The sequence below is a fragment of the Nicotiana tabacum genome, chromosome 12 (genome assembly GCF_000715075.1).
Source record: "Nicotiana tabacum cultivar K326 chromosome 12, ASM71507v2, whole genome shotgun sequence".
Classification (NCBI taxonomy): domain Eukaryota; kingdom Viridiplantae; phylum Streptophyta; class Magnoliopsida; order Solanales; family Solanaceae; genus Nicotiana; species Nicotiana tabacum.
Genome location: NC_134091.1, coordinates 83,470,182 through 83,492,562, shown reverse-complemented (window position 1 = coordinate 83,492,562; position 22,381 = coordinate 83,470,182).

The following is a 22,381-nucleotide window of genomic DNA, read 5'->3' as shown; positions in this document are numbered from 1 at the left end:
CCTAAATGGCTAAACGAAAGTATCTTGTTTGGTTTGCTGCCCTGCAGTAGGTCAGTGTACATTGACCCTCTCTCAATCTTTGATTATCTACGCTTATTTAGTATTTCTAATGTCTTCTATGTTGATTTCCTTTCGTTCATGATATGTGTTAGTAGCTTATCATTGTCTATTATATTCTACTGTCCTCATTTATTGAAAGTGATTATTTCCCTGATGAGCCATGATTGTTCTGGTATTGTCGATTAATCTGTGATAATGAGTTTCATGACTAACTAGATAAATATTTTCTATCATGAATAATAAATATTGTTAAACCTCTTAAACTAGGCCTGAATTAATGTTATGTATGCTCTGTCAGTTGGATAATGACTGAACTATTGTGTTTGGCTAACATAATTGAACCATGCCTTTTAGACTTTGCTTAATGTCATTTTAAGAGCTTACCTTCTGCACCATGCCATATGGATCCTTATATTTGTAATATTATACCATGTTATTGATCAAATGAAAATGATCTTTATCACAGATCATGATATGCCTTTGACCTGCTTGTTTTGACTGAAACCATGTCTGTTGTATACACTTAAGATTTCATATGTCCTCATGATCTTAACCTTTGTAATGAATTCATTAGTCTAGTTATCCTGCTGTCTACTCGTCTGATATGCCATGTGATCATGAAGCTTTGTGAAAATCTCATTGCATGTTGTTTAAGTGATCCTTAATGACTTCTATACTTGTGTGTTTACCCAGTGATGTTTATGAACCTTTTACTAGTTAGGCATTTTAGAAGATTTCATGTATAAATTACCAGGTGCCTCATTTGAAAACTATTTGTCAAAGAAAGAAACTGAATCTTGTTTGCTATAATAACTTAACAACCTGAGCTATATAAAAATCTAAAATGAAAGTTTGTTGTCGTCATTCATTGGCTTAAACAAACCCATTAATGCTTGTTTGTTAAAATGAATAATGCCTCATACTTGGTTGATATCCTTGGCTAAAGAAGACTTAGTTATGAATCTGGATATTGGTTGAGAATCTAATAGGCTAAGAATTATGCTATTTAGCTTAAACTAGATCAAAACTGACCTTATTACCTATATGGAGGCCTCGGCTGATGTTGCTACCCTTTAGGAAATCTAAGCAAGGCTATCAGTACATGTATCTAGTAGAGTGAATATTTAAACATGTGTGTGTGAACTTCTGATTGTTCTGAAGATAGTTTAAATGGTTGTTGAAGTACTGTGAACTTAGTTAAGGATTCCTAAATGTTTGAACCCCTTAGTAGAACTGAAGATATTAATATGCATCACTTAACTTAGCATTTCTAAACTTGGATTAGGTATCTGATGGCTTGCCATGAACTCTATTTATTTTACATCTGTGATAGTCTCTCTAAATGTTCTGAATCATGCTATAAATGGTCACTAATATTATAAGTGTTTGTAGTAGTTTGCCTCTTTGTGTTTGGGTTCTGATCTTAAGGTTGATGGTGTAATTCTAAAATGTTCATGTCTTTGCACTTTTATGACATTCCTTGTAGCTTCTGAACTTTGTGTATTTGAACCTTTTGTGTCTGTTATCGCTCTCGTGATAACTACTGGGTGAATACTTCATTTGTGTCCAAACCTTTGAGGAAGAGTATAGTGTGAGTGATTAAGGGTATTTATGGAGGAACCTAGTTTGTGGTTAAGATGCCCTTCCCTGACACAAGCATTGTTCGAGGTCCCTGAGACCCTTGTGAACTCTGAAGTGCCAGGGATCCAAAGGGTATCTTATCCATGAATAAGGTTCTATCCTAAGCCTTTAATTATTGACTCTTATTAATCCTCCTAGGATTAACACAAATGAATTTGATTACACTGTATTCATTAGTTTCGTTTGTGTGTTTTGATTTACTTTATTAGGCCTCATATTGATTTCACTAATAGACCTTTATATCTTTTGTGTGCATGAGTGAACTGGGCATGTTGAGTTCTTTGGAACTTAGGAACAAGTTCTAGTCTAGGATCCCTTTTGCTAAATGAAGTCTGCCGCTACTTAAGATCTGTTGGGCCTGGTCCGCCGGCCCAATATCAAAGAGTCTAGTTTCCATTTTCCCTTCTCACTTTTAAACAATAGAATTAGTTGCTCATTCTGTGTATATATGTACTAAAGCCTTTACTAGATACTTCTACTTTATTTTGTTTATTTTAGGAACCTAGGCAAACCAAAACCCATAGATAAATGAGAAAGAATCTGAGTTTATATTCATTGAAGTATTTCGATCACTTACTGTTAACAAATAAAAGACTTCGTTTTCGTTATCACTAACTATTTTCAATAAAGTTTTGAGCTTTTAAATAGGTTTGAAAATCAAAACAACCTCTCTTTAAGAATCATAACTGAAAGGATATATACAAGGCCGATTTTCAAGAAAGGAAACCAAACACACTATGAGATTGCAAACTTAAATGAGTTTCAAAGAAATAAAACTTCAGTTGAAATCAGTTTTCAAGAAAGGTATACATATCCCAATCTAGGATATATATATATTTCTAAGAGTCTTTATTTCGTTAAATCGTACGGATAACCACATTTTCAAAAGAGATTAAAGTATTCAAATCCTCTTTCAAACATGGAAACTTTTCACAAAGCTCTCCCTTAAATTTATAGGCATAAACATTTCGAAAGATCTCTCATAAAATGCAAACTTTATAAAGCCTATAACTCCTTTTTCCAAAGTGCATATACAATCTTTCTTTTAAAATAATAGACTTTAAACAAGTCTTAGGATAATTTATAGACTTTAAGAACTTAATTAAGCAGGATATTGACCCTTATTTCCCCGAACCTAGCCTAAGTTTTAAGGAACTATGTCAGGTAGATTTTAAGGGCTGCCTAATACTTTTTCCTTAGAAGAACAAGAACTTTTATCCAAATCTCACTGATTCATAGACCAATAGGATAATAATCAAATATAAACATATAGGTACCCTAATATACCTTAACATATTAAGTGGCAACTCTCTTTTATCAACAACAGAAGAACCACTAGTTGAATATTATTTTGACTTGTGCAAAATAGGGTCCAACAACATGGTGACTCTGCTGGGGATTTTACACTTGGGTACTAACCTTAGACGACTTAGGCTAAATATGAAATTTAGGGATGTTTGTTTATATGCTGCTTTAACTATGCTTAATTTTGCAAATATGTGCTTACTTGTCTTACTTGCTTATATCTTTATAACATGTCAAACATGTACTTATTTGCTTGCTTTTAATATTGTTACTCCTATCCCAATTATCTGTAACTGCTTTATTCATTATCATCACATTCTTTCCTATCAAGTCTTGGTAATACACTATCACATACAAATAACATGCGAGGGTTGTCTTTTACACCCCTCCGAACCTTCTTTCAAAATTTCTTAGTTTCAGATAACGGCTTTGTCAGGTCAACTGACGTAACGTCTCGTAGTATTCAGTCCAACTCTAAAATTATAAAATACCCTACTCTAGCAAACATAGTCCATACTGTATAAGCCTTAGATGATTCGGCCCTTGGTACGGACTCATGATTAGGAAAGCCACCTAAATGTCAACGGGTCATCCACCCAACGCATGCCTTTTGTGGAATGACGAACCAATCTGGAGAAATGCTAAAGATCCGGAGAAAATATTTACCAAACCCTCTTCATTAGATAGAAATCAACCACAATATCCCAAAATCAATATGGTCATGGGTGCACCGCACAAGCTGAAACAGTGGTGGAGAAACATTCGCTGGGAACATGGGGATGAGATCAGAACGCACTTGGGAGCAATGGCCGCTTTGATGAACATCCGAGCTGACAAAGTCCTTACTAGATTACTGATAAAGTTTTGGGACCCAGCTAAGGTGGTTTTCAAGTTCGTCGATTGTGAATTGATACCAACACTGGAGGAAGTCACTAGTTTCATAAGGTTGTCGTTTACCAGGAAAAAACTAATACTGCCAGTTGTTATGCCCGACCAAAGGTTCCTTCATGCATTGGGACTAACAAACAATAGGAACTTGAGAAATTTTGAAGACGTATGGGTGATCTTGGACAAACTATTCGACAGATTCGGACACCGGGAAAGTTACGAGTGTCATCTAGAGGAGTTTCAATGCGATCAAGCAACGTGGGAGATTCTCCGTTCCTTAACCTTTTCCCTAGAATTGTTGGGATTACTTTTCACTCCGCAAAGAAAGGGACGAATCAACATCAACCTACTACCCCTAATCTTGGAAACCTTTCGAGGGAATCTACAAGTCACCCTTGTTCCCATGATATTAGCAGAGATATTTCGGGCACTGTCAGCATGATCTAGCGGATATGACTTTTTCAAAGGCTGCAACCTACTACTCCAGATATGGGCCATAGAACATTTCTTTTAGAGGGAGGCAACCGACGACTATTTTGCTGGCGTCAGTAACATGATCAGAAGCCACAATGAGAGGATGAGGCATTGGGTTACACCACACGGGCAAGAGCAGTGGTGAGACATGCTGACCCATTTGAGTAGAAAATATGTGAACTGGAAGCTTTCATTGTTAAGTGGCAGGACAATCTTGAGAAGTCCCGAAAAATACTTCATTGAGCTAGTGGGACTTGAAGGAATCCATCCATCCGCACCTCTACGGGTTCTAAGGCAATTCGGTCTGATCCAAGATGTGCCCCACTGGTCAAGGACAACTCAATATGAAGATGACTATAACACACAAATTCTGATCCCAAGGGTAGGGAGACTTCAAGATAAATGGAATGACTTGATCATGATGCCGATGGGTCAGAACCTTTGGTGCACGCCTGAGTACTTCGTGTAGATCAACGAGGAGGATGAGTTAGCCCGACCTAGCAGAGAGGGATTGACCGGACTAAAGGATTCAGCAGCAGCTCTGCTAATATATCACGAGATTTTACCCCACTATCTCATCACCACACCCATGCTTCCACCACCAGAGGACGATGATCGAGTGATTGAGTACATATAGATTGAATTAGAAACAGAGTCGGAAGAGGATCCCGAAGAAGATCCTAAGTACAACAACGACGAGGAGGAAGAAGAAGTCGAAGAGGACTCTGAGAAGGAGCCCGAGGAACAAAGCTTGGGAGGTGACTCCGGGGACAATTATTAGTGGATGGTTGATTTCCTTGTATCTTGTACCCCCTTTTTTATTTCCCTAAGGGAAAGCCTATAAGCCCATGCATCTTTTGTGAATTTTTAAGGACAATGTTGTAACCGTCGCTCCCATCTGTTGTAATCCAATGCCTATCAATGAAAAACTAAAGTTTGCTCCGGATCTAAATGTGTCAAAATCAAATTATTTGTTAAGCATTCGCGACATAGGCCTACCTTCGGTAAAGAGAGGTCCTTCGTATCTTAGGAAGCGCATTTATCAGAATATGTGAACTAACTGCTCTGTGTGCTCATATTTGTGCAATTTTTTATACTACTTTTCCTTATTTTATCATTTTATTTCTTTATTTTTAACCTCCCTCCTGAAGATAGAGGTTGGTTTGTGTTGATACGTAAAATTGGCTGAGCCACTGTACAATCTGAGATCCAAGGAAAGATGTATGAAATCGACGAGCCAGCCGGAAACACTCTAATAATAGCCGAAAACCCAGGGCAATCGGGGGAAAGGATGATACCCGAAATGATGAGCACGTTGCCAGAATGGCGCAGGAAATTGAGTCACTAAGAGAAGAAATATAGGATATCCGGGAGCTAGCACACTTGGCCGTGAAGACGCTTTCGGAACCACCCCGCTTCCCCTCATTAGATTAAATCCTTGATTATTTCCCTTAAACCACCCAACAAACAACCAATACCCCAGCCACTGTCACCACAAATCCCACAACCCAAGTTATACCATCAGTAACCCCCGCAATTCCGCCAAATCCCCCTATACACACAACCTTATGTCCCAAATTACGTCCAAACACCACAAAATATACCAGTCACTACCAATTTAGCTCGCACCCTTACTCATGACAACCTCACTTTTGCCAACAATCAGACCCGGTACATACATGCGGCATACACCACCACACATGAGCGGTATGTTTCACTTGTATATGCTACCTCTGAACCTACCTTTACTGCACCTGTAACGGTTAGAGTGCCATATGAGATTGATCAATATGCTGAGACGGAGAAAGAAGAAAAGTACAAGGAAGAGGATTCAGTGTCAGAATAGCTGCAAGTGTTAGAGAAAGTAGATGAAGAATATCGAGGTTGCTCGATGGAACGAAAGCCTGGATTATGAAGACTTGTGTATACATCCTGATGTTGAAATGCCCGTAGGATATAAGACTCCAAAGTTCGACATCTTCGATGGAACAGGTGACCCCATGCGCATTTGAGGGCCTACTACGACAAGTTGGTCAGGGTAGGAAGGAATGAAAAATTATGAATGAAATTGTTTATAAGGAGTCTGATAGGAGAAGCCCTTACTGGGTATACCCGCCAGGACCCCAGGAATGAGAGAGTGGCAAGACATGGTGGAGGAATTCATGAATCACTTCGGATTTAATACCGACATCACTCAAAATAATTTACAGAAGAAACCCTCGGAGTCATTTTAAGAGAACGCTCGCCGCTAGAGATCGGAGGCTGCCAGGACCCAAACCCCATTGGATGATAATGAGCTAATCAAGTATTTTATCAAGACCCAAGAGGGGATTTATTTTGAAAAGATGGTGGGTATGATGGGTCAGAAATTTCCCAAGCTGGTTAAAATGGGACACTTTTTGGAAGAAGGAATCAATCAGGCAAAATACAGTCGATGGCTACATTGCAAGCTGCCAGCAAGGAAAAACAATCTGGTTCCATAGGCAGTAGGAGAAGAAGAAGGGGGAAGTAACAACGGTTGTCCCTTACTATCAGTCCAGTCCTCCTCGCATAACCAACTCCTACCCCATAAACACTTATCCCTCATATCAACCCAACTATGCCCCAGTATATAAAACCCAACCGTACTACAATGCTCAACCTCAATATAACCCGCCCCGTGCCCATATAAATCTAAACCCACCACGACCATATTCCCCAGTCCAAACCACCACCCATCAAAATAAACCTGCCTATGTACCACGACGATGGCCAAACTTTGAAGAAAGAAATCTCATAAACTACACTCCGATCGTTGAACCCTTAGCCCAGTTGTTTGAAAGGTTGAAGAGAGTCGGGTTAATATACCTAGTAGAAGGGAGAATTCCCAACCAACCCTCCAAATATTTTGACGCAACCATGCGTTGTGCCTACCACTAGGGTGTTCCTGGGCATGATACTGAAGACTGCTATAGATTGAAGAATGAGATCAAACTGTTAATCAAGAGTGGAGCTATCCAATGTACCATGGCTCCGCCGAATGTAATTCGTAACCCACTGCCGAACCATATAAATCAAGGAGCCAACATGATTGCATTGGACGAGGATTATGATATGAAGGGGACTATCGTCATAATTGGGAATGCCGAAGCTGCAAGGGTGCCACCTCGAAAGACTCGTTTGATTACCGTACAGTTGAAACCTCCTGTGATGGTTCAAACATACCAACAACGGTCCACCGCCACTGTTAGAAATGAGGAGAGTCGAGAATACAAAACAGTTTCATGGGCATACCATCAGAAAGGAAAGGGTAAAATGACAGACTCCGCAGCTTCTCACTGGATGACCAGATGAGGAAGGTGTTACGCTCCAGAAGAGGTAAACCGAGGGAACCCTAGTAGAGAACAGAATCAAAGAAGAAACAAAACATATGCCGAGGTGGCGGAGTTTTGGAGGAAGATGCCTGTTGACGGCCAATTTTGACCCTCCTTTTTAAAATAAATTTGTTTATACTTAATGATTTACAATAGATGTGTTGAAAATATTTTCTAATCAATAATACTTATTTATATATGAATATAATTAGAAATTAGTAATTAATAGTGTTGAAATTAATAAATTGGTATTGTAAAATTATAAAATATATTTCACTTACTATTTTAGAGACTATTAAAGCAACTTTACATTTATTGCATAAGTTTTATAATTAATTTAACAAGTTAACCCTTAATTTTATATTAATTAGCCTACTATTTCAAATAATCTGAAATTAATGACATAATTTGAGAATTAAAGTATTTTAATAAATAATTAATTAATTACAGTAATTAGTGGTGTATTAAATGATTATAATTTCTATCACATTTTATTGGAGTTAATTAAGTTTAATTAAATTAAATTTAGAAAGAATTAAAGACTAATTGGTTATAATTGCAATTGTACAATTAAATACAATGTAGCTATTTATCAAATTAATTTCGAACATTGGCCCAAATCCATTTGACCCGGTCCAGGTCCACTCCCTCCAGTCCGTGTTGGCAATCCGCCCCATCCCTGTGAACCAACCAAAATTTGCCTTGTAAGCTCTCCAATTTCACTCACACAAGAAACACACATGCGTCTGAGCCGTTAATCCACTTGGTCGACGACCTACGTTTAATATCATCTTTCTTTTAATTTTTAACGCTTACTAGATCTCATATTGACCGTTGGACTACAACAATCCTACGGTCACCATTTTTTCCGTATTAAGATTTTCTATCAATATTAATTCATCAAAAATCATTAATCATTGATCAAATGATCCAACAGCTCGTGTTCCATCCCTCAATATAACTCAGAGATACCCTTTAACCTTAATCATTTGCCCGTGAGACCTGCCGCCCCCTTTCCCCTTTCTCTGAGTTTTCTCTCAAACTCTCAACCTCCATCAATCTCCAACCTTGCACAAATTCGTGCAAGGTCACCTAAATCACCTCTCTTTTCCACTCAAACCACGAATCTCATCTGAATCCTTCCATTTCTATCACTAAATTCAAAAACCAAAATCAAACCTTTGACCCAAAATTGTGTTACTGAACCCGCTTGTTTTCTTCCTCTATGTTTTCAAATCTATGGCATGCATGGTCGATTCTCTTCAGCAACATCATCATTATTCGTGTCTAGAGGTCAAATATTGTGACCTCTAGACATTGAGGTTTTGTCCGATGGGTTCTTGCCTTTAACGGCCATTCCTCACTCAGGTAAATCTTTCAACGATTTTCCCCTCTGTCTTCTTCAATTTTCACTCGCTTTTGCTTGCATCATCTGGTAGTCGTCACTCTCCACTACCACTGTATGAACTTATCGGAACCCCAAGGCTTGAAGGCATTATAAATAGTAGCCATAATTGCTCTCACCTAACAACACCTAACGACCTAGAAAGACATCAATACACAATCTAATACACTGTAGCATCTAGAATTTTTCACAATCGAAGCTTAGGTTCTTAATTGATTTCTTATTCTCTTCCTCTCTTTTTGGGTTCTGAGTTTATTCGCTTGTTGGAGTTTAAGCTTTTTGTTCCCAAACGGCTAAACAAAATTCTTGTTTGGTTTGCTACTCAAAGGAAGGTCAGTGTATATCAACCCTTCCTCTCTTTAATTGTTTAAGTTAAAATCATGCCAGCTCTGTTATTCTCTGCTGGTTATCTCTATTTATGATGTATTGTTATTAGTTTATAATTTACCATTAAATACTGCATGTGTGAGCTCACTGTCTTCTAATAATCTGAAGTTAAATCAATGATAATCGACTATCTTTGTAAGCTTAATGAATGCTTCTCTAAGTTGAACAATCTATGTGTTGTTAAACTTCTGTAGTTAACTAAGGACCCCTAATGATTTTCTGTACATGTTCTGACCTTAGACTTTTCTGATGATTTTGCCAAGGTTTTCATGTGTGCTGTACCAATTTTACCTTAATATTACCTGTCTATTTGTATCATGCACTTGGGTTGTTTGATAAAACTAAATTATGGTAATTGTGAACACTTAAAGGACAAATACAGGCATGCTATTGTAGTTAAATGCACTAACTTAGCTGTTGAGTTACCTGCTCTCTTCAAATGTAGTTATGTGATCCTATAACCCCTCAAAATATTATTGTAAAGGTATTTTGTTAACCTCCATGTTTTTCTGGCTATACTTGTTAGCTCCAGTGTATAAATATGTCCTGGAGTGATTGACCTAAGTCCTAAACGAGTTTCTGCAGTCAATCTTATTGTATTCTGCTAGCTATTGTTAACATAGCTTATGCTATGCTCTTGATTGTTCTTAAGGGTTTAGTTAAGAGTTGTATCTGTTGTATTTGTGCATTATCTCTTGGATTGGCTATGCTGAACTGAACTTCATCATGTTTAGGCTATTATACTCAACCTATTTACCTGGATTGATTATCCTGCTATTAGAACCATGCTTAATTAATATGTGTGAAACTTTCATTGTTTTGAAGCTCCAGTAATGAACTTCATAATCTGATTCTATGCCACTTGATCTTCTACTATGTGCTATAGTCTTGCATTTTCTTAAAACAAATGTCACGCCCCAACCTGGGGAAGCGTGGCTGGCACCCGGTGCCGTACTGGCCCGAGCGAACCACGCTGTAACTCATGATCATTGGACAAAAACTAGAAAATACATAGGTCGACTTAGCTGAACTGATTCTTTCTATAACTATCATGGGCCAACATAACCACAACTCGTACTGTGTAACTGTAAGTGAGGACATGTTGTATCAGCGAGCCTACTCAAAACATGAATACACACAGACCATCAAGGCCTCTGACATGTTGTACATACTGAACCTGTGTCTACAAAGCCTCTAAGGGTATCTGACATCAAAATATGGCCAGCACAGGACACTGACCTACCCATAAGTATATATATACATAGGGCAGTCTGATAACCTCTAGACTCGGCTGTACTCCGGATGAAATGGAGCTTTGCCAATCCTCAGCTGGATATCAACTCCGTCTATGATAAGAGCTCGTCAAACTGGATACTTGAACCTACATGCATGAATGCAGTGCCCCGACGATGGGACATTAGTACAAAAAAATGTACTAAGTATGTAAAGCAGATAATATATGAATAACTTAATTGAAACCGAACTGACATGTATATATGATATACTGAAAGAAATCTGGAGAGTCAATGAGATCCGGGAATCATACTTACCTTATTCTAACCCGTAACATATCTAAGTATTAAATTATCCAACTTACCTTACAAAGGATATAGACTGGAAAAGGAAGGCTCTGTTGGCCGAGAACATTTAATGTCGTATATACATCTAATTCGTGTCATGATATACCTAAACTTGTGTTCACATATGCTATCTATACTAGAAACCATCATATTATGGAATTTCATCTATAACATTCTTCTAGCCATCAAACCTTATATCTGAATACTTACCTCAGACAGATCAAACATCTCTAGGGCTATACTAAAACATAAAAGTGGCACTTATGCGTTTCATAAGAGACCGCCTGTAAGGCTCACTCATAAACATGAATAACAGTGGCTCATACTATAACATAGTAGACCGTCTGTACGACTCACAATACCGAGGTCTGGCTATGCATGCAACTGAGACTGTCCATAACCAACCTTCATTATGCACTTATTCGCTCATAGATCGTCCATAGGGTTTCATTGTACACATACGCGTTCATAGACCGTCCGTAGGGATCATGTCTTATACATACTTATTTCATATCACTCATGCAGATATCATTCAATCATTAATAGATAAACTCTTATTCATAAACATATAAGTTCATGAGTAACTCATTATAGTAACCAATCCTTATTCCTTAGCCGCTTGTTACGTCATCCTTCGTATTCTATATTATTTAGCCATAAAGAACATGGTAACTATTTCAGAATTGCACTTTTATCCTTATTTCACATCACGACTCGTTTCTTGGGATTACATGGTTCTGTCTACTTATAGCTATGTAATATGCTTAGCTTGTGAGGCTACTCGTTAAACATATACATATCCATTCATCAATATGCAACAAGAGTTGCGGGAGTAACGCTATATCAACTATATTCTTATTGCTAAACTTATCATATTCTGCAGTTTACAGCTCCATAGATAGCGTATATCATCTCTTAACATCACACTCATATATAATCAACTTTACTTAACTGGAGAGGAACATAACTACCTTCATGGGTCTTTATCAGTTTTGTGAACACAAACATGTAAGTATTGGAAGTCATGGAATTCTTTAGGTCGAATCATTCTTATCTTTCTGCAAACTTTACATTATGCTACCTTGTTGAACTATTTGTGTATAGCTATCCCTCATTATACGGACATCATATTGCTTTTGATTCATTAGACCATTCGTGCGTAATCTTTAATTGATATCTGGACGTCTTGTTACATATAGAAGACAAGGAACTCTTGGAAGGCTCTATTTACTCATTAAGAATACATGAAACTATGACCAGCACAATCCATTTCAAAATTCATATGACTATACTCGTGAATGGACCTTAATCGTCGGAATAGTTTGTATACAAAGACTCGCCCCCTTGAATCCCTTATAAGGGAAACGTAACTTACGGAATCATGCCAAAGAAAAGAAAGGAAGACTTTACATACCTCAAAATATCCCGTCCAATCCTCAAGCTAACTTAACCTGCAGCTGATGTGCCTACAAGTAATGAACAATACTTACGTCACAATACGAATGCCATAACTTATTGCATTTGAACGACACACTTTATTCTATGATAAAATGAACAACACATTCCCTGTTTATATGACTTTCCACAAGTTAGAACAACCAACAATAACCCAAACAACATCAACAATACTCATAATAAGCCTTTCAAAACAGTTTAACAATCCCGACGAGCGGCATGCTCGGTTTGTGACTAAACAACTATAGTTTAAAACCCCTTCTTCCTTCTAGAATTTATCAACAACATTAATCGCCACATATTCAATTATCCATACTAATTTTCTGCCACAATACAAATTTAAAACGACCCCATAATAGTCCCACAAGTTCAGCAACTCAAACCTTATTTTTCAGATTACTAAAATACATTTTCGACTTGTCTTTTCTTTCAAATCGAGAAACACAACCAACAATACATAATTAAATATCTTCTCATATAAAAAATCCATTAATTCAATTTAAAATTAAGTTCACAACCAGCCAATAGTTATGCCACAAGAAATAGCATACTACTCTTTTGAAACTCGCAAGTTCTAGTCTTTACGATCGAGCTACAACTCGTAGAAGCTTAGATAAGGGAAAGAGAAGCATAAAATTACCTTGGAATAAGTAGAACCCACGAAACCTAGTCCCTCTTCATCCAAAATCAGTCCCCCAACTCAACTACAAGAAGGAGAAAGGGAAATTAGCAAGTTGTCCGGGTTGTTTCGGCACTAGAATCGCTTCGTATCACCTGAAATCACCTAGGATTTGTGTTGGATTTTTGGGGGAGGAGTTGCATGTGTTTTCTCCTATGTTTTTCTCATGATATTATGTTGAAAAGGTGAGATAATCATCCCATATAAAGGGCTCCTTGGCCGCCCTGAATCTGCTCCTTGATGAACGGTCTAATGCATTAGAAAGTAGACTCGTAGATATTCAATTTGATGGGTGAATCACCCCATAACTCCAAGTACATTGAGATAAAAGCTCGGTGACATCATACCCAAATTTTAAGTAAAATTATGAACGTACTTGCGATAACTTTTGTCGACTTTTATTTCATAACTCACTTGACTTCAAAAATTAATACATTAGTATCATACGACTATAATACATCATAATATCACCTTCTTATCATGTTACACACCCTAGTCTCATCCCAAAAGTATGGGTTATAACATTCCCAACTTGCTGACTTTCGACGAAACTTATTTTCTTTGATTTATTTAGCTTCTAAACCTTCCAATCCTCTTAGTACTTGATGATCAAGATCTTAAATATTTGTAACCTCCAAGGTAACATTATTAACTTACTTTATATACTTTCAAAGAGGATCCCATTTCTGAGCTTACATCAATTAACTTACGACGTACGCTTACGTACGAAAACATGGGGTGTAATAGTAACAATCTTATGTATGTGTCTAGGTGCCCTCTCTTAAGCTTTTGCACCCATTCTTGTTTCAAACTGACTTCTTGCTTGTCTTTCATGCTTATGCCTGTGCTCTCACACCTCTCTCTTAGAACTGTATCATCTTCTAAACAAGAAAGTTGCATCTTGTTTATTCTAAAGGGATTAACCACATAGAATTTGGGATATAAGTCAATTGTGATCACTAAGAGAACTTGAAGAAAACTTCTGATGTTTACCTACCTTGTTTGAGTACCACATTGTATTTATATGGATGCCTTAACTCTTAATGAGTTTAGTGTGGATATGAGATTGTGAACTTTGAAAAGGAAAGTGATCATATCATTAGCTTAAATTAGGATTAGCCTATTTTCCTACATAAATACCCATGTTCATACTCCCTAGAAATTCTAATTAAGGTTGTTCACTCATGCATCTAACAGAAGTATGTAGGAATCTCTAATTGATCTGGACATAGCCTGATAGTTGTTGAAGTATTGTAAATTTCAATTAGGAGCTCCTGCTAATCTGAATCAGCTAGCAGAATTAATGAAGTTAACATGCATATCCTCTCTACTTCCCTTTTGATCATTAGACTTAGCATCTGATCCTGAATTAGTCTACGGGTGTTTGTCTCTCTTTGTTTTACATCTGTGAATAGTCTTTTAAAGCATTCTGGTGTATGATGAACATCCTTGTGCATTGTGTATATTCACAGTAGCCTACACTCCCTATTTAAATTGTGATGTTGAAATCAATAATGCAATCCTTAACTGTCTTACTCTAGTAATGGTACTTTGTATGGCTTCTGAGGAAGTGGAAGCATTTGAACCTGTGTGCTTATTGTTATTACTATATTACAGTGAATGCTTCATTGGAAACTAAACCTATAGGCAGTGTTGGTGTGAATGGCTAAGGGTATTTAGGAGTAGGATTTAGTTTGCGGTTGAGATGCCCTCCCTGACACAAGCACTGCTCGGGGTCCCTTAGACCCTTGTGAACTCTGAAGTATCAGGGGTCCAAAGGGTGTCTTATTCATGAATGGGATTTTACCCTAAGTTATTAATCAGTGACATTTATTAATACCTTTAGGATTAGTGCTAAATAAAAGAAAAAGTTTCACTGCGAATATTGTTTTGATTACTCTATTGGACCTTATATTGTACTAATTTCATCCTTAATTACATCATTTGTCACAATCTTATTGGGCCTCATATTGGCCCTACTATACTCTTAATTGCATTTAAATGTTATATTGGGCCTCATTCCCTAATATATCTCTTTTCTTTTGCATATGTGATTGAATTGGGCCTGCTGAGTTCTCAAGAACTCAAGCCCAAGTTCCAGCCTAGAGTTCGAGTCACTGGAGCCTGATGCTGGTGTCCGATATCTACTGGGCCTGGCATTTCCTTAGGCCCAATACTATGAGTCCAGCCTCTTCCTTTTATTGCCTTTAAATAAATCTGTTGTTTGTTTATATGTGTGTATGATACTAACAATATTGATTGAATATTTTATTTATCATCTTTGAATTATCTTAGAAACCTAGGCAAGCTAAAGACCATAGGTAATTAAAAGGCAAAATCAATATTTTACCCATATTGATTAAAGAACTTCGATACGCTTAAGTTATTTAATTCTGCTATACGATTCTTATATTTATTCATACTAACCATTCCTAATGAAGTTCCTTTTTTAAGTTTAAAACAAATTCAAAAGAAGCAAGCAATCCTCCTTCTCCTAAAACTGAAATTGAAAAAGCGATTTCAAAGACATTTTTTACAAACAAAAATGAAACACAGTTGCAATCAAGGATTACTTTAATGAGCTATTCTTCTAAACTTGGATACAAGATTTGAAATCAACCTTAAGGTATACCCAAAGCCCATTTCTCTAATAACCTTTACTTTACTAGAGTTATATAAATAGCCATACTATTTCAAAAGATAAAATATTCAAAACCTAGCCACATTTCACAAAGCTTGCAAATACAAACACTATAGGTATACTTCCAAAAATTCTTTCAATCATGTAGATGTAAAAACATTTAAAGGCTTTTACAAATTAAACCTATATCCTCTTTTTCAAAGGTACATACATTATCTTTCAAATGATACACTTCAAACAAGATATAGAATAAGCCACAAACTTTTAAGCACTAACTAAGTAGAATACAGACATTTAACTCCCTAAACCTAGTCTAAGTCCTATGGAGCTACCTCGGGTAGATTCTAGGGGGTGCCTAACACCTTCCTCTTAGAAGAACAAGAACCCTTATCCAAATCTCACTAGTTAGAAAACTAATAGAATAATAATCTAATAACTAAGTAGGTACCCTAGTATACCTTTAAATATTAGGTGGCAACTCCCTTTCATCAACAATGGGAAAACCACTAGTTGAATCTTGTTTTGACACGTGCAAAATATGGTGCAACAATGCTAGTTAAAGAGTATTCCGTGGAGGAACAGCTGAGAAAGACCCCTGCTACTCACATATCGATCATGGATTTGTTGATGATCTCCGACGTTCATAGGGATGCTTTGGTGAAGGTGCTAAGCGGAGTAAGTGTGCTAAGCAATACTAATAGCGAGGCGTTAGCAGCAACTACTGGAAAGATGGTCGAAGGAAACATGATTTCTTTTCGGCGGGATGAACTCCCTATGGAGGGTGTGGATCATAACAAAGCACTGCACATCACATTCAAGTATGGGGATAAAGTCGTGTCTCGAGTGCTTGTCGATGAAGGATCTGGAGTAAATATTTGCTCATTCTCTACTCTGCAAGAATTGGGTATTCATTTGAGGGAAGTGAAGGAAAGCCATGTAAGAGTAAGGACTTTCGATGGGTCACAGAAAGACGCCATCGGAGAGATCTACTTAGCCTTACAAATTGGACCAGTTGAGTTCCCAATATTATTTCAAGTGATGGATATTTTGTCTTCGTACAACTTGTTGCTGGGAAGGCCCTGGATACACATGGCGGAGGCAGTTCCTTCCACTCTTCATCAGTGTATGAAATTTGAGTGGGATTGTCAAGAGATTGTAATATATGGAGAGTGGAGATGGTCGGCTTACCTGGAGCATGCGGTCCTTTTCATAGAAGGATTAGATGGGTCACCTTTCATGTAGTAGATATCATACAGGCAACAGAGATGGGGAAGAATGAGCAGAACCAGGGAATGCAGTCACCGTACAAGTCAAAGATGGCAATAAGAGAGATGATGAAGTATGGGTACCGACTAGGGACTGGGTTGGGAGCCTAATCCGATGGAATAACAAATCCAATTGAAACAAAAGGGAAGAAGGGTGCCATTGGCTTAGGGTATCAACCTACAACTGGAAAGACTTATACCTGTAATTCTGGGAAGAAGGCTTTTGTACCAGAGCGTGTTCCAGGTCCAGGTCAGGGCTCACCACCATAAGATGACATCGTTGATGGAAGGGGAAGATTGTTCGTGACTATGATCGAGGAATGTTGCGACGAAGTTGATATCAAGACACCGACCATTTGAGATGTTGAACCAGGAGTGACCTTGCAGAATTGGACCGCCAGTCCATCTCTGGTTCACCCGGAGTCTTGGTAGTGTGGAATTGTAAATTTTGAAAAAACGCACGGTCAATTGAGGCCTGAACAATGCCTATACTTTTTTGTTAATTGCCTCTTTGATTGCTGAGACGTTCCTTTTTCGATGAAATAAAAGAATTATTTTCCTGAAATCATCGCAAATTCCACTTTTTAGCTCTTATTTATACTTAGTTTTCCTTTTCAGTAATCAAATCAATAAAAACTCGCATTCAGTGATTATGACACGTAACGAACCCCTTGAGCAAAACGATCTAGACTACGAAGAGTACGGCAAGAGCATGATGCCTGAGAACCTCCTACAAGAGATCGATCGGCTAGAGAGCTAGAAGAAACCTAACCTTGAAGAAACAGAAGTAATAAACATAGGAAGTGAAGAAGGCGTGAAAGAAACTCGAAGCAGCATCCATCTGAAGACAGAACAGAAGGAAGAATTGGTAGAGATCCTCCAACAATATATCGATGTATTCGTGTGGTCATAAGACGACATGCCCGAATTAAGTACCGACATCATCTCGCACCGATTATCCTACATGGTTGGCAAACATCCTTAGGAAATTCAAGCCGGATTTGAGTCTAAGGATAAAAGAAAAAGTCACCAAGTAGATAGAGGCAAATGTGGTGAGAGTCACCAATTATCCTACATAGTTGGCAAACATCGTACCAGTACCAAAGAAGGATGGGAAGATAGGATATGTGTGGACTATCAAGATCTCAACAAAGCTAGTCCAAAGGATGATTTTCCTCTACCAAATATTCACATCCTTATCGACAACTGCGTGACGCATGAGTTTCAGTCATTCGTGGATTGATTCGCCGACTTATGGTGCACGAAGAAGACGCGGAGAAGATAGCGTTCACTGCGCCATGGGTAGTTTATTGCTATAGGGTTATGCCATGCGGTCTCAATAATGCCGGTTCTACCTACAAGAGGGCCATGACGAACCTCTTTCACGATATGATCCACAAGGAAATTGAGGTATATGTGGATGACATCATCATCAAGTCTCGAAAGAGTGCAGATCATTTGAGCGACTTGAAGAAATATTTTGAACATTGCGGAGGTACAATTTAAAGTTAAATCTTGTGAAGTGTGCATTCGGAGTTCCCGCAGGGAAACTGTTAGCTTTCATCGTCAGCAGGAAAGGGATAGAGTTGGATCCTTCAATGATCAAGGTCATTCAAGACTTGCCACCACCCAAAACCAAGAAGGACGTGATGAGTGCCCTCGGCAGATTAAACTACATCAGTAGGTTCATAGCCCAGTCAACGGTAATCTGCGAGTCTATTTTCAAGTTGTTGAAGAAAGATGTTGTTACAAAGTGGACAGAAGAATGTCAGAAAGCTTTCGACAGGATCAAGGAGTATTTACCGAATCCACCAGTGTTAGTTCCTCCTAAACCCGGGAAGCCGCTATTATTGTACTTATCCATTTTGGATAATGCATTTGGATGCGTGCTGGGACAACACGATGAGACTGGAAGGAGGGAGAAAGCTATCTATTACATGAGCAAGAAGTTCACACTATATGAAGCCAGGTACACCTTGTTAGAAAGGACCTGCTGCGCTTTGACATGAATCGCTCAGAAGTTAAGGCACTACGTGTCAGCATATACCACACAGATGAAATCTCAACTCGACCCGCTCAAGTACATCTTCCAGAAATCGATGCTTACAGGAAAGTTGGCCAAATGGCAGATTCTTCTCAGTGACTTCGATATTGTGTACGTGACGCAGAAAGCTATCAGAGGACAAGCATTGGCTGATCAATTTGCAGAGAATCTGGTGGACAAGTAATATGAGCCACTCACTACATACTTCCCAGACGAAGAAGTGTTGTCGTTGTTCACAGGGGAGGACATTGCAAAGTCATACCCAGGGTGGAGAATGTTTTTCGACGGAGCGACAAATTTCAAAGGTGTAGGGTTTGAGGCAGTCCTAATTTCTGAGTCAGGACAACATTACCCAGCTTTAGCCAAGATAAGGTTACTTTGCACAAATATATGACTGAATATGAAGCATGCATCCTCAGAATCAGAATGGTAGTTAACATGAATGTCAAGGGACTTTTGGTCATATGAGATTCTGATTTGCTGATACACCAAGTTCAGGGTGAATGGGCCACCAAGAATGTCAAGATCCTTCTATATTTACACTACGTGTATGAGTTGTGTAAGAAGTTCACCAAGATTGAGTTTAAACATTTTTCCAGGATCCAGAATGAGTTCGCTGACGCCCTTGTAACCTTGTCATCTATGATCCAGCACCCAGATAATAATTACATCAACCCCATGGAGATAAAGGTTCAATATCAGCATGCATATTGTTTCCATATAGATGAAGAGCCATACGGTAAGTCGTGGTGCTACAGCATCAAAAGGTTCCTCGAAGCAAGAGAGTACCCAGAGAATGCCACCGATGGTCAGAAGCGAGCACTAAGAAGACTAGCAAATCACTTTTTCCTTAATGGGGAAGTCCTGTATAGGAGGACCCCGGACTTGGGTCTATTAAGATATGTGGATGCCACCAAAGAAACAAGACTACTAGAATAGATACATGCAGGAATATGCGGGCCTCACATGAATCCCAGAGTCAATCATATTAGATAATGCAGCCAATCTCAATAGATATCTCATGAGTGAGATTTGCGAGAAGTTCAGAATCGTCAACCACAACTCCACGGCCTACAGGCCATAAATGAATGGAGTGGTCGAAGCAGCCAACAACAACATGAAAAGTATCTTACGGAAGATAGTGGACAATCACAAGAAGTGGCATGAGAAGTTGTCCTTCGCCTTATTGGGATACCTCACCACTATGAGAATGTCCATTGGGGAAATGCCATATATAATGGTATATGGCACAGAAGTTGTGATACCTGCAGAAGTCGAGATACCATCTTTGAGAGTCATTCAGGAAGCCAAACTAGATGACGCAGAATGGATACGTGTCAGGCAGGAGCAACTCATGCTCATCGATGAAAAGAGAATGGGCCCAGTATGTCATGGTCAGCTGTATCAAAATAGGATGGTCAATGCATTCAACAGAAAGGTGAAACATCGGCAATTCAAACCGGGGAAGTTGGTTTTGAAGAAGATATTCCCTCATCAAGAAGAGGCCAAAGGAAAATTCGCGTTGAACTAGCAGGGCCGTTATGTGGTCCATCGGGTATTGTCGAGAGGAGCATTGATCCTAGAACAAATGGACAGCAAAGTCAGCACGAAGCCTATCAACTCAGATGCGATCAAGAGATACTACATTTGATGACAGTAGAATTAGGGTTTGGTTGTAACTAAACTACGCCCGACCTGACCTCCCACGGTGGGATACATAGGCAACCCACATAGGGTCTGGTCTCTCTCTCCCCCTTTTGTAATAGAAAATCCAAATATCATCTTATATGTATTCGAAACTATGCCACGACTTGATTTCCTTTGGCGAGAATACATAGGCAATCCACATCAGATTCAGTCATCTATTGTAATTGAACTATGTTTTGGCTTGATTCTATTGGGATATGTAGGCAGTCTGAGTAAGACTGGGCCACTTTATTTCAATTCATTATCGTTTTGTATCTATTGTAATCAAACTATGTTTTGACCTGAATAAATTTAGATACGTAGGCTGCCTGAGTCAGGCTCGGTCATTCCATCATAATTCATCAATTATCCTCGAACTACGTTTAGACCTGATTCCGTTCGGATATGTAGGCAACCTGAAAAGGTTCGGTCATAACCCTAGGAAAGCCTTTATAATGTATTCATTAGATTAGGACATGATCGCGACGGCAAGAAGCTACGTCATCAAGGGCATCTCTAGGAAACGTCATCCAAGGGGCAGAATCATTCAGAAATAACACTCGCATCAAAGGGAACTTCTAAACATGTCATAATCCGGAACAACAGAATTTTGCCATAAAAATAAACAATTTTCAAAATATTTTTAGAAATTTCTATCTTTTCACCTACGGAACTTCATGCATAATCCACCAGATCCGGGGCAAGGCCACGCTTGCAATCAACAAAAACCAATCCCTCCCCCCCCCCCAAACTAAGAATTTCTCTTTGAGCGCAGGATCAATAGGAATCAAAGGACACCAGAGTACACTCGGAACAATGACGGGCCTGCTACCATCTCATGAGCCCTTATCTCTCATTTATTATTCAATTCATTTTTTCCTATGGTTAAGGACTAACTTCAAATTCTTTGCAGGTACTCCGGAACCAAGTCTCCGATATATTCAGAGCACCCTTTATATAGCAAACCATATGCTCAACCAATTAGAGCGCCTTGTATATATCGATGCCGGCCCCGCCAATCGGAGCCTTGTATATAGCAAACCGTCTGCTCAACCAATTGCAGCGCCTTGTACATATCGAGTCGCTGGCTTCGCCAATCGGAGCCTTGTATATAGAAAATTGTTCGCTTTGCCAACAGGAGAATTCCACATGAATCGCACCGTCATGATGCCATATCGGAGATTCCAAGTAGATAGTTGCAAATTTCATTGTCGACTTTGCCAATCGAAGGATGGACCATCCAATTCCACCATACGTATCACCCATCGACGGCTACAATTTAGTTTCGTAGTCAAGAGTATCTCTTGGGCATGCTCCTTTATCTCTTAAATATTGAATGTTTGGACATTTTATTTATGTAGCTTACAGGCATTTTACACTTCAATTCATCCACTCTCATCGTGCGGAGGCTTTTACATTCAAAGTCAACTACTCCCATCGTGTGGAGATACTCCCATCATGTGGAGGTTTTTACTTTTTTCAAAGGCAACTACTCCCATCGCATAGAGACATAATGCT